Raw genomic sequence first — 10,972 nt, 5'->3', positions numbered from 1 at the left:
CTGACCTGCCCCCCCGGGGGTCCCTCGGTCCGTCGCTCCCCGCTGGGCTGTAGCCCCTGCAGCTCCTCCTTAACACCTCCTGTTTGCGGGGTCCGTGCTCCGCCACCCCCCGGTATAGCCAGGGGCAATAGTAACTACAGACATCACTAAAAAAAGAGCTTTTGCAGGCAGAAATACACCCCCGGTCCGGAGGGGGTGACACTCCTGGTGTGGGGCAGGGAGGTTATTCTGTGACAGACCTTCCCAAGCCTGTTCTACAAATCACCGTCCTTCAAAATGCCGTGTCTCCTCCGGGGAAACGAACACTCTCTGAAATAAACTAGTCCGACCACAGGCTGGAAACATTTTCAGATGTATACGTGTTCTTATTTTCTTTTTTGGGGGGAGGTCGGGGAGTGGACGGGAGCTGGTATTTCAAAGAAAGCTTAGAGTAGTGGCAAATCAGGTGCATGGCAGGCTGGGCCGCGTGGGACTGCTTTAAATCCATCTCAGTTCCCAGTAAGACACAAGACAAGTAGATTTGCAAGTTCATTTTAAGAATAAAACCCCAAAGCCAAGACCTCTGAAATGCCAGACCCTTGTTCTAAGAAGGAAGGTAGGTAACACCTCATTTCCAACACCATTTGTCACCTGCCTTTAGCGTAGGAGGCAAAAGTCCTAAAATAGCTAAAATTGCACCTGTGAGTAGGGAGGATGGAAAGCTGATACAGGTAAACTTGTAGACAGCACTAGCAAAATCCCTCTCTATGAGAAAATAAAGTTTACTTTTTTCTTATCCCCCAACCTCAGTGTGCACGGGTCGAAGCTGCATAGGCAAATACAGTAATTGAGATGCCATTAAAAAGGTTGTATATTCCCTAAAAATACAAATGGCATACCAATTTCCTCCACATTGCATAGAATGCACAGCAAACTCAGTACATAAATATAACCCGGGTGTTATTTTTATATATAATATACTTATATATAATATACCCAGGCATGTAACCTGGGTATATTTTTTTCTGGGAAATTTCTTCCTGACTCCCTGCATTTTAAACCTGGATGAGCCTGCAGAGGTACATATTATTATGTGCTGCTCCAGGAGAGATTTTTCACATGTCCAAATGTTTTTTCCATTGGAAAGATGGACTGAATCTTTTGGCAAACTGGCTTTTTTCTTACTTCTCTATCTGTAATCAGGGGCTACGTTTCCCTTTTATAGTTCCACGGCAGCCACAGCCCTCCTAAAGCAACAGCCAGAGGAAAAAAAAAAAAAGAAAATAAATCTACCCTAATAATTTCTCAAGTGACAACTACCACAGTGGAGTACTTATATCATTGGGTGCATCAAATCTTAGTGATGCTGTAAAATTCATTAAATATTAATGTCACCGGGTGTGAGAAACGGACAAATCACACACAATGAGGGCATCAAATAACAATTCGGGCATCCAAGTAACAGCAGGAAACTTGCTAAAAATACCCTGAAAATGGAAGAAAGTTTCATCTCTTTCATAAAATGAGGAGGAGAGGTGACAGCAGCTGAACTTCCCGCCCCATCCCTGCCATAGCTGAGTCAGTCAGCAGGGACAGATGATGAATTGGTGCCTCGGGCAGGGTGGTTACAGGGCAATGCACACAGATCTGTTGCCCAGATTTATTTTTCTCGTAAAAAAAAAAAAAAAAAAAAACACCAAAAAAACCCCAAAACATAGATGTGATCATCACTAAATCACCTTCTGATTAGGCCTAAAACGTACCTTTGAAACAACAACTGCAGCATGAAAATAGTTTGGGGGGTGAGCTTCCTAGGTCCGTGCCTCTTTCTCGGTAGCACCAGTGTCGGGGTGAGGAATTTGCCCGTCTTCTTGGCTTGAAACACCTGCTGAAAGAAGACTCTTAGCCTCCCCGTAGCATTCCTACACCACACTTCAGACACTAAAACAGCCCACAGAGGGTTGGTGCTATCTCTGAGTTCCCCAAGGCCCTGGGTCCCTTTCTCCCCTCTCCTCAGGGAGGAGGGGAGATGCTCAGCAGCAGCAGCAATAACCTCTGATTCCTCCCAAAATTGATAACGGTGACATGTCACGAAGGAAGATCACTCTCATTTAAATCTCTCATGTAGTAAAACCCGGCCTGGGAGGGAAATCTGCCACTTCAATCCTCCCACCGTAATTTCACCCATTCAGTGCCACAGGTATGGTATTTGTCTTGGCTTTTTACCTCTCCCTTACATCGTCCCAAGCCTACCCTATCAGAGGTCAGCATCCTTTCTGGTTGTACTGCCACATTAAGTACAGTTTCAAGGTATTTTTCCCTTTTGCATCCCTGGTTGAAGAGGTACTTACTTTTCCAAGCAACATTCAAAGCTATGGTAATTTTAGCAAAATGACAAGGGGGTTGAAACTTGATGATCCTTAAAGTCCCCTCCAACTCCAACCGTTCTATGATTCTATGTCCTGCTATTGGATAGACACAGAGACTTTGCTACAGGTCAGCAGTTAAAACAGAAGTCATGTCACCAAAAACCTTACCTCTTTGGCGTAAGCATTAGGTGCTAGAAGTTGATATTGAAAGGATAACTTCATTAGTTGTGTTTATTGGTCAGCCTGGGCTCATCCAGCCTGTTCACAAATGCCACTTGATACGTAATTCAGCTCCTTCTCCAGCTGTGCTTTCCCAGCCATTAGCTGGTGGTAATAAAGGTTCAACTTAGCACCCACCTAAAAGAACAAAAAAAAAGCTTTATGGTTAACAAAAATAACAGTGAAGAAGATGGCAGCGAGCACGTTCACACCTATCTTCATGATTATGGGGTGATTGACTAGAACGGCCATTCTTCATGGGCCAGAGGATTCTTCCAGAAGCGGAGAAAGGCACTGAATCTCTAGAATTCACATCTATTTTCTTTTGTTTAGGAAATTCACTCTTCTAGGTCTTGGGCATAGGCCGTCCTAAGGGTTCCTTCCTACACACCAAAGTGTGCAATGACCATGGTCCATGGGAAGGTGTAGGTGTCAGCACCGTGAGTGCCCCTGCTTTGATTGCTTTTATGTTGCTATGCAGTATTTTAACACAGTTCCTTTGTACTTCCGAGGGGTCTCAAAATGAAGAAGCATCTCTGATAAATTCTGTTTTGAAGGTGATGTGCATTGGCACAACTCACTGTTTCCTGCTCTGTGTTGCTAAAGGATGATGCCCTCACGAGGTGCTGAAGGTGGTTGGCATTATCAGATTGAGCTCACACATCTCTAGTAACATTTTACTAAAGACAAAGAATTCTCAGTCCAATAACTTAGATAAGGGAAAAGGAGGTCACAAAAAGAAGGTGGGAGACGTGGCGTCTGATGAGCTTCAGCATTGCCAATTCTTGCAGAGAGACGTCGAATTTGGGAAAGTGTTTTATTACCATGGTGCTGGCCCAGCAAGCAGCTGCTGGGAAGCCCCGCAGTAACTCACAGCATCGTGACGGGGACGTCGTGCTTTCACGAGGGAGAGGGGACAGGAGTTACTCTGCTCTTCATCCTCTGCTCTTCATCCTCCGGGGGCTGACCAGGTCTTCGCCGTTCGGTCGTACTGAGCCGGGCTGCAGCCTCTCAAATGCTTGTGCACCTTGATTCATTTCTGTCCTTAATCATGTTTTAAACTTAAGAGCATCTACCGGTGTGAACAAACAGCATTTCCCACATGGACTCTTTTCCTCCAGGAGATAATGTTATTAAACCTCCCGACTGGTCTGAGTGGATCAAGGAGGTGCTCCTGACAAAGCCCCCCTACCGCAAAATATTCAGAAAGCTAAATGAGGTCTGGAGACCACACTAAAAGGTTTTAAAACTGTAACAGGATTAAAAATGGCATATGGTTAAAGTCCTTAAATAAAAAGAAAGTACCAGAAAGTATCTAAAAGTTACAAGTGAGACTTACTTGAGTAAATGTTTATAAATTTTATCGAACAACTCATCATTTTGACAGTTTTCCATAAACCCCTGGAACATGCAAAGCATTTAATTTACTTGTGGCAAGATAAAGATAATGAGTAACATTTTAAAAGTTTATTAGCATAGAATGTCCTGGCAGAGTCAAACTTGCATACTTCTATTGTTTAAACTACATTTTCTAAGAACTCAAAAAAGTTAGCCTTACCAAAGGGAGTTTCTCATTGCAAAACTCTTCAGCATGGTCTTCATCATCTGTATTTGTACAAATGCAAACCAAACAATCGGAGCGTAAACTAAACTGGATTTACATCCACCAGTACCTCACACTGAAAAATACTTGCATGCAGCAGAAAATGCCACTCTGATATGGAGACAGCGGTCTGTTGTAGTAGCCCATATCAAACACGCCGAAACAACAACAACAAAAAAGTAAAATTACAACAGAAACGTTGATACCGTCTTAACCATGGGATTCCCAGCAAGGAGCTGTTGGAGAGGCCACAGGCCAAGCAAACAGAACGAGGCAGCATATGCTTCTGCTCCTTTTTGCTACAAGTAGTTTGTCTTCCAGAGATAATAAAAATTATTTTGCGTGAGTTATGTGTTTTTGTGTTAGGTTTACCCTTGAACATCTGCTCTGTCTGATAAAGGATAAGAGCTAATGAAATCACGTGAAGAGTGACACACATGAGGGACCTCTTTGTTTTTCATTGGTGAGAGAGACCAAAACCTGCATTTTCCCTGGTTGCTCTGCTCGCGAATAAATGCAACAAACAAGGCGTGCTCTAGAAACGTTCTATAAAATGGAAGATTGAAGATGGCCAATGAGGATGGACCCTCTCTGTACCAGAAAACGCCACCCCGCACACACAGAAGTTCTTGATCCCACCTCCTGCCCTCCCAAAAGAAAAGACATGCTTATTTTGACAGAAGATTTTTCCCTCCAGCCCGGATTTGGCCCCCATCAAGTGCAGAAAGGCAAAGTTTCATATTTTTGCTAAAAGATAGGGTTCCAAGGGCATGAATCCTCCAAGATCATCACTTCACCTACTGGGACTCTGTCCCGTGAGTTGGTTCCTCCTGCTGCAGTTCCTGTCTTAGAGCAGAATTTCTTGGTGGACTTTTTTTTTCTAATGACAAAACTGGTGAGGCCCCACATCAAGGACTGTGCCCAGGTTTGGGCCCCTTCCCACAAAAAAAGACATCGAGGAGCTGGAGCGGGTCCAGAGAAGGGCAAGGGAGCTGGTGAGGGGTCTGGAGCACAAGTCTTGTGAGGAGAGGCTGAGGGAGCTGGGGGTGTTGAGCCTGGAGAAAAGGAGGCTGAGGGGAGACCTTCTGGCTCTCTCCAACTCCCTGAAAGGAGGGTGTAGCCAGGGGGGGTCGGTCTCTTCTCCCAAGGAACAGGCCATGGGACAAGAGAAAATGGCCTCAAGTTGTGCCAGGGGAGGTTCAGACTGGAGATTAGGAGAAATTTTTACACAGAAAGGGTTCTTAATCCTTGGACTGGGCTGCCCAGGGCAGTGGTTGAGGCCCCATCCCTGGAGGGATTGAAAAGCCGGGTTGACCTAGTGCTTAGAGACATGGTTTGGTGATGGTTTTGATCAGAGTGAGGTTGATGGTTGGACTCGATGATCTGAAAGGTCCCACCCAACCTGGACAATTCTGTGATTCTGTGATTTTAAAGGCTTCAGAAAAGCTGAGGTTCAAGAAGTGAAACACAGCAAGTCGGAGCCTTCTCCCCTTCACAGGGGGGCCCTCACTCACACCCAGAGGGGCGAGAGGAGACTGGGGGCCGTTGGTTTTAGACAACTGTAGCAGAAAGTCCGGGCCCACGGCCGGGCGGTGGGGGCCACGGGGAGGGCGGGAGGCTGCGGTGCGGGGCGGCTGCCGACAGGGGGCGGTGTCGGGGGGGGAGTGTCGATTCACGGCCCTGCCCGCCCCCGCCGTGCCCCCCGGGCGAGCGAGGGGCTCTCCTGGCTGCTTGTCAGGACGGACGCATCACAGAATCAATCTTCTAGGTTGGAAGGGACCTTAAAGATCGTCTTGTCCAACCATCAACCTAATTTTGGCAAAAATAAACACCCACACAACAAACAAAAAGCAACACCATCACTAAACCATATCTCCCAGCACTACGTCAACCTGTCTTTTGAACACCTCCAGGGATGGGGCCTCAACCACCTCCCTGAGCAGCCCATTCCAATGTGCAGTAACCCTTTTGGGGAAAAAATTTTTCCTAATCTCCAGCCTGAACCTCCCCTGGGGCAACTTGAGGCCATTTCCTCTTGTCCCATGGCCTGTTCCTCGGGAGAAGAGACCGACCCCCCCTGGCTACACCCTCCTTTCAGGGAGTTGGAGAGAGCAAGAAGGTCTCCCCTCAGCCTCCTTTTCTCCAGGCTGAACACCCCCAGCTCCCTCAGCCTCTCCTCACAAGACTTGTGCTCCAGACCCCTCACCAGCTCCCTTGCCCTTCCCTGGACCCGCTCCAGCTCCTCGATGTCTTTTTTGTGGGAAGGGGCCCAAACCTGGGCACAGCCCTCGAGGTGGGGCCTCCCCAGAGCCCAGTCCAGGGGGACCATCACCTCCTGAGTCCTACTCCCCACGCTGGTCCTGACACAGGTAAGAAATCCTCCCTACTATTTCTTCTTGGCTTCTGATTCCAATGAAGCACACTCAATTAAGCATTAATACCCACGTACCCACGTACCCGACAGTACCACGCAGAGCAACAAAGTGACAATCATAAGCAGTTCTTTTCAGCTCCGACCATCAAGATATGTTCACATGAGCAAATTGGGGTAATCCCACACCAATCTGTTCAAACTTCTGCTGGTTATGCAGTTTCATAGAACCACAGAATGGTCAGAGTTGGAAGGGACCTTAAAGATCATCCAGTTCCAACCCCCTGCCCTGGGCAGGGACACCTCCCACCAGACCAGGTTGCTCCAAGCCCCATCCAGCCTGGCCTTGAACCCCTCCAGGGATGGGGCAGCCACAGCTTCTCTGGGCATAATGAGTTTCATAATGAGTAACACAGCTATTATTAAAGAAGCAGTAACTAGAAGATTTAATAGTTCTACTGAAATGCCCACCAATCTGACCAATCAAACCCTGGATATTCTGCATGTGCTTAAACCCAAAAGAAGACAAACGAACACAGAGAAGCCAGTATACTAGCAACCACAAAGTAGAAATTTGTTTAAAAACCTGGTTCACTCCGGTCAGACTCATCCCAGACCTTCACCAAAAAGAAAAAAACCAGCCACTTGGGCAAGAGAAAAAAAAAGTACTTGCAGAAGGCAGTGTAATTCATCTGCCTGCTTCTCAGCTATCTAGGGCTCTTTCAGGGGGAGACTAGAACATCATTAAATGTCCCAGAGGTGGCCTTTCGGTGTCATTACCCAGATCTCCAGGGAGTTTCTGCCAAATCCCCGAGTTCTCTGACAGTAGCATTACCTCTAAATACAGCATTTAGAAGCATGAGGTGAACAGAGACAGGGAATACTATTTACTTTGGGAAAGTATCAGTCACATGCCTTGTATATATTAGCAGGTTAAACCCAAGAGAGTCATCTGAACTACTTGTGACCAAAGAAAACAATTAATCAACAGTTTTAAGGCTTCACAGAACTTTAAATATGTATTTACATGTGGTGTACCCTATTCATTTTAGGTATCTTTAAAGGTAGGCTCTGAAGTCTGGAGGCAGTGGCTGGCAGGTATCCTGACATGCAAAACCATGTCTTGTGAGAGGCTCATTGGTGATAAACTATTTTCAGAACACAATTTGTTTGGGGCTTTGGGGCTTTAATTGAGCTAGTGTGCAAAACAACACAGAACTACCTCTTTACCAAGTCACTTAAAATTCCAACTGGTTTTAATACTGTTAGGTTTTCATCAAATTGGCTTTAAGATCCTTTTGTTTTGATCAAGCTGAACTCAGTCTGTAGGGCTATAGTTTGTATCGGTACGGATGGCAGACAATAAATAAGATAGCTGTTATTAAACAAACAGGAGATTATGGTGCTGGGAGTATTTTGGAAACTGCTCCCCATGCTAATAGACCACATAATTTAAAGTCTTCCCCAGGAAATGTTCACACATCGGAGTAGCCCCGATAAGGTCGGTAAGAATAATCACACCGTGGGCAGAAGGCTCTCCTCTCCTGTCAGCGCTTGTCACAGCAGGTCCCCAGGGGAAGCCAGGATAACCCCATTCCCAAGCGGGGCAACTACAGTGTTGGGGTGCCCCCGTGTCCAGGTCTACTCTGTGTTGGGTTACCCAAGCAACAGGTCTCCTCTCCCAAGGGGTCTGCATCTCCTGGAACCCCCAGAAGGAGGAATTTGGGTCTGTAGACCCCTGAAAGCAGCAGCACTGAGGGCTGTGCACACTGACAGCCACACTTCTGGGCCAGGGGGGATGTGAACATGGTCCCAGAGGAAGCCAAGGACACCCCACTTGACTGCAACCCATTTAGTGAGCCCTCGTATTCAAACTGGTGGCAGACCTAGATTAATCCACAAACCCAGCTAAAGCAGCTGCCAGTGTCTGGGGTCTCCCAGGCTCACCTTGGAAGGCAGCGGTTTCACGGAAGCTACGAGAGGAACAAACACAAAAGTCCAACTGCAAACTTTCAGGGAAAAGGCGTGAGACCGCCCTGGTGCTTACAGACTCCTCCAGGTGAGCTTGGGGTGCTTGGCTTCCCGCTGGCACTGCTCAGATGGCATCACTGGGATCAGGCATGGAGTGGAGCAGCTGCAGGATGGAGACCCCAACCTTTCCCTAGGATATCATCCGGAGTGGTGTGTCTCAGCTTTCACAATCACTTTCTTAGATGGACTTGTCTTGAAGTACATGTTTACCTCCATAAATGTTCATATTAAGAAAGAAAAATAGCAAATAATAAATCAGATAACTCAGGGTTTTGCTCCCCCCCCCCCACCTCCCCAGGGGAGCTGATTTCAGTTCCGCTATGCCAGAAGTAATGAAAGCAACCGGACTTCTTAAAGATTATTTCTGTGCATCTTCATTTAAAAATAATTAAAAAAAAAAATCCTCCCCGCACTGCAAATGGTGATGAATTGACATCCGAGCATTCCACAAGGCGTCGTGCAGGCCATCTATGAGAGAAAGTAACATTGTGAGCACCAGCCAGCGCTCACAACAGTTCCACACTTCGCTTTTGGACCCACTCCAACTGGATGAATAGACAGCACAATTCCCCCCAAAAACGCAGGAATTTTGCTGCTACGAAGCAGTCGGAGGACGACAGTCAAGCCTCAGCTTGGTAATGACAGGATTTCAAAAAATGGCTATTTATTTTAAAATAATCTCTGTGGTTTGTAAGGCTGTTTCTGCGGAGCGCCCAGAGGATATGTGGCACGTGCTTTCGGCTGCTGGACCGAGTGCAGGGAAGGATTAAGACAAGACAGTTTGAATTTACAAGATGCAAACTAGAAGAAAAGATGGGTCTAAAAGCTATACTTTTTTTTTTCCTAGAAGAGGTGTAACGCACACTGAGTGGTTTTCTCACAGCCAGCAGGATCCAGCCAGACTGTGAAGGTTTGAGCGTGGGAGCAGCCCAACAATAGTTCCATTCACCCACAACCAAATTCCCCAAATCTGGAGTCTCACTTTCTGGCTTCCCAGACTGAGCCACGGGCCTGGAGTTTAATTGGGATACCTGAAAAAAATGAGCATGATGCAAATGATCAGCCAGTTTTGATAATGCAGGCTTTGGGGAGGGAAAGGAGAGGGGCGAAAAAAATGAGCACGATGCAAATGATCAGCCAGTTTTGATAATGCAGACCTTGGGGAGGGAAAGGAGAGTGGTTGAGCCAAGCCTCGCAGAGACCTTGCAGTACGTTAACCCCAAAATATCCCCTCGGGCACACAGTGAAGATGAAGAGAGATGTGAGAGCCTGTAGGGAGAGGCAAAACCCTACTATATCAGTTTATGAGTATTTTCCTTAGTTTAGAAAACGAGGGAGCCAGGTGACACCTCTGAGATGAGGGGGTGGAGGTGGAGGAACCTGTAGCGGGTCTGGAGGGATGGCGTCCTGCTGGAGCAGGAGACTCACCCTCCAGAAGATGAGACCCAGCATCCCCACTTCTGCCTTGTTGGGGGGCAGAGAGGAGCCCACATGTGTGTGGGGAGAGAGGGAGGAGAAGGGGAAAAGAGCTTGTGTGTGGCCGGGGGGCTGCCCAGGCACAGCAGGAGAGCCCCCACTAGCCCAGCCACGGTTCGGCCTAGCTGAGAGGCAAACCCACCATCTTCTCACCACAGAAGCCACACGAGTAACAGTCTGGCCCTGAGTAATGATGAAGCGAGCACAAGAAATGATGAAGAAGGGTGCTGACAGGACAAGGGGTAATGGTTTTAAATTGGAAGAGGGGAGATTTGGATTCGATACCAGGAGGAAATTCTTTGCTGTGAGGGTGGTGAGACACTGGAACAGGTTGCCCAGAGAAGCTGTGGCTGCCCCATCCCTGGAGGGGTTCAAGGCCAGGCTGGATGGGGCTTGGAGCAACCTGGTGTGGTGGGAGGTGTCCCTGCCCAGGGCAGGGGGGTGGAACTGGATGATCTTTAAGGGCCCTTCCAACTCTAACCATTCTATGACTCTATGATTGATTCCTTTTGCTTACATCCTCTGGCTGGTTTTTTGTTTGGTTTTTTTCCTGAACAAACCCATCCTCTGGCCACTCTGGTGAGGAAGTTCCCCGATTTGGAAACTGCTCAGCCCCACCCGCTGGATGGTCAATTGGAGTTATAAAGCTTTTTGCTATTTCTGGGTGGTTTGCTCTGCTTTACCTCTGCTGCGCCGCCCACTTCCCTGGCAGTAGTGCCCAGCTGGTTTTGAAGGAGAGGTAGCTATCGACAGGGGTAAAAGCGATCAGAGAGGGAATAATTTGTCTTTAAATTTGGTGACCCTGGGAGCACCTACAAATTTACAGCAGGAAGGCGATGACCAGAGAGAGAGGAATGAGTTTCTTTCAGAAGCCAAGATGGAAGTGATGTGGTAACAAACCCCTATGCAAAAAAAATCACACAG

Source organism: Calidris pugnax, unplaced genomic scaffold (genome assembly GCF_001431845.1).
Source record: "Calidris pugnax isolate Ruff unplaced genomic scaffold, ASM143184v1 scaffold124, whole genome shotgun sequence".
In the NCBI taxonomy this organism is placed as follows: domain Eukaryota; kingdom Metazoa; phylum Chordata; class Aves; order Charadriiformes; family Scolopacidae; genus Calidris; species Calidris pugnax.
Note: the sequence above shows the minus strand (reverse complement) of the source record.